The following is a 3449-nucleotide window of genomic DNA, read 5'->3' as shown; positions in this document are numbered from 1 at the left end:
GAATCTATTTTCAGCTGTTTTTGTGAATTTTTTGTGAATCGTTAACACATGACAAATTACTAATTTTAAAACTAAGTAGGTTTGAAAACACTTTTTAAAGATCGCGCCAAGTCAGCCTAATTGTTATCATAGTTAACTGTCTTTAGGTTTTGGTTTCGATCTCAGTTCGAGTATTTTCTTTTTTTTTTTTTTTACTTACTTACGTAAATTGAACTGTGTAGAAAAAAAAAACGACAACGTAATACAGGTATACACATGTCTCGGTTTCTGTATGAATTTATACATAATATTTATGCGTATTTTACAGCCGGGCAATGCCTAGCAGTTGCTAGTGTATATATGAAAAAAAAAAAAAAAAAAAATGAAAAAAAAAGGTGTGTGCAATTTTCTTTTGTTTTCATTTTGAAACTAAAAGTGAGTTTTTCCAGTGTTGAATTCTGGGAAATTGACGACTTCCTATGTTCGCTTTATGAACACAAATAAAATAAGTCAGTCACTACTACTACTACTACTACTAATAATAATAATAATATGACGAATGTTTTCATTACAACCTAATATATTATTGTTCAACTAACAATTACAACAGTTGAGGGCACTTCTGCATTACAGGGTCGGCGCCATTGTTGAGAGCAATAACTCCAATTTACTTCTTGGTTTCTAAACACAAAAAATTATTTGAAAACCAAAAAATTTATTGCATAAAAATGTATCAAAATATAATTATAAAACCATCTGCGTAAGAAAATATAATTTTAATAAAACAATTTTTGAATTAAAGTAACATTGGGTTCTTTTTTTTGGGGGGGGGGGATTATGTTACAATCCATAAACTACGATAAAGTGATCAAAAGTTAAAACTATAACAAATGAATGTTACCAAAGGCAAGATAATTTACTCTTCTACCTATCTTTAAAACGTTTAATCGGTTTGAAAATCATACATCCAATATATGTCGCAGTAACTTTGGAATTCAATCTTTGACTGAGAAGCGAAAGTTAAGTGAACTGCACAAATAAAAAAAAAAAAAAAAAAATGGCGCCGTCCGCGTAATGCAGAAGTTCCCTTTTTAAATATTTAAATTTTTGTTTGTGTGTTTTTATGATGATCTGGTAGATCAGTGTCCATTCGATAATAATCTGCTGAAAAAATCGAAAAAATAAAAAATAGAAGGCAGGGGCAAGATTCTTTAAATCGCATTTGCATTTTTGGCACTTCTGCAGTATACAAACGGCAGCAATGTTAGAAGGGGCGATAACTTCAATTTTCTTGGTCAAATACTACAGCAAATATGCAACAAGTATTTTTTTTTCGTACCCAAAGATATTTAAAAACCATAACCTTTTTTGTATGAAAATGCATCAAAATATAATTGTTAAAAGTCTGCGTAGGAAAATAAAACATTTTGTGAATTAAAGCAGCAGCGCTGGATTTTTTTCCCGAAACATTTTTTTAATTAAAGCAGCAGCAGCAGCAGTAGCGCTGGATTTTTTTCCCCCGAAACATTTTTTGAATTAAAGCAGCAGCAGCAGCAGCAGCAGCAGCAGCAGCAGCAGCGCTGGATTTTTTCCCCCGAAACATTTTTTGAATTAAAGCAGCAGCAGCAGCGCTGGATTTTTTTCCCCCGAAACATTTTTTGAATTAAAGCAGCAGCAGCAGAGCTGGATTTTTTTCACGAAACATTTTTTTAATTAAAGCAGCAGCAGCAGTAGCAGCGCTGGATTTTTCCCCCCCGAAACATTTTTTGAATTGAAGCAGCAGCAGCAGCGCTGGATTTTTTTCCACCAAAACATTTTTTGAATTAAAGCAGCAGCAGCAGCGCTGGATTTTTTTCCCTGAAAAATATTTGAAATTTAACATAAAGGGTATTCAGAGATATATCCAGCTTTTTCATCAGTTTTGTCGAAAATTTTTAGTTACCAATATATAAAACTATGTATGTATGTCTGTTGGCATGTCTGCCTTAAACTTTCAATAGAGGCGACGGATTTTACCAAGATCAGTATCGTTTTAAAGTTCGACCTTTCATACGCCATATATCGAAAAATTGGCTAAAAATATTAATATCTTCCCCTCCAACTAGGCACTTTTCTACAGGGGGGGGTCACTTTTTTCGCCGATATTTTTGTCTTGCTTAATTTTAGTTTGGCGGTGGTCGTAACATCATAGACTTTAGGTTTTTACCCAATTCTTTTCCTCCTTCGCGGTACGGGTTCGAGCCTGCCTTCCTACTACCACATTTTTTTTTTTTTTTGCTTTTTTTTGTTCAACAAAAACATCCAAACACACGGGCAACGCCGGGCTGAAATGCTCGTATATATATATATATATATATATATATATATATATATATATATATATATATATATATATATATATATATATATAAAAGTGAACGTTTGTGTGTGTGTGTGTGTGTGTGTGTGTGTGTGTGTGGATCTAAAATTTCACGTGTTTAGACCCAAAATTGTAGGAGGAGTTTGGTAGAGTTCTCAAATGTCGAATCGTTGAAATTTGACATCTTAATCGCCAAATTTCTGTCCGAAAACCGATCCCATCGATTTTCCTAAATCTCAGTACCCTGTATATCAAATTTCGAATCTGTAGGCTAAAAATTGACAGAGTTATTGCGTAGGAAAATGTACACATACAGACAGATAACGGCTATCCTGAATTAGTCATTGATAAATAAATTAAATTCAAAATTAACCAATTTAACAAGGATATAACCTTCGGCCTTTCTAAATGTTTATGTGTACCTTAAGTTACCATGGGTAAAAGTTGTTTTTCGTCTGATCTACCCTGTATAATTTTCAATACAAAAGTTGCATTTTCTTCTTTTAAAAAGGACAGTTTGCCTCACACAAAACTTACCAATCTATCTATATATCTATAAAAGTGAACGTGTCTGTCTGTCTGTCTGTCTGTCTGTCTGTGTACATTTCCCTACGCAATAACTCTGTCAATTTTTAGTCTATAGACTCGAAATTTGAAATACCGGGTACTGAGATTTGGGAAAATCGATGTGACGGGTGTCAGCCAGAAATTTGGCTGTTAAGGGGTCAAATTTCAACGATTTGACCTTTAAGAACTCTACCAAACTCCTCCGACAATTTTGGGTCTAGACACTTGAAATTTTAGATATAGGTTCCTTGAACCTGGATCTAACTTAATAAACTGATTTGAGCCCGAAACTATAAATTTTAAGGGGTCATAATAGGGGTCAAATTAAAAAATAATTTACTCTTTTTTTTTTTTTTTGCTCAACATACACCTCCAAACACCCGGGCAACGCCGGGCTGAAATGCTAGTATATCTATAAAAGTGAACGTATCTGTGTATCTGTCTGTCTGTGTGTCTGTCTGTCTGTCTGTCTGTCTGTGTACATTTCCTTATGCAATAACTCTGTCAATTTTCCGTCTACAGACTCGAAATTTGATATACAGGG

The sequence above is a fragment of the Euprymna scolopes genome, chromosome 46 (genome assembly GCF_053919585.1).
Source record: "Euprymna scolopes isolate OS-2025 chromosome 46, ASM5391958v1, whole genome shotgun sequence".
Classification (NCBI taxonomy): Eukaryota; Metazoa; Mollusca; class Cephalopoda; order Sepiida; family Sepiolidae; genus Euprymna; species Euprymna scolopes.
The sequence above is the reverse complement of the archived record's forward strand: the minus strand, read 5'-3'. Positions refer to the sequence as shown.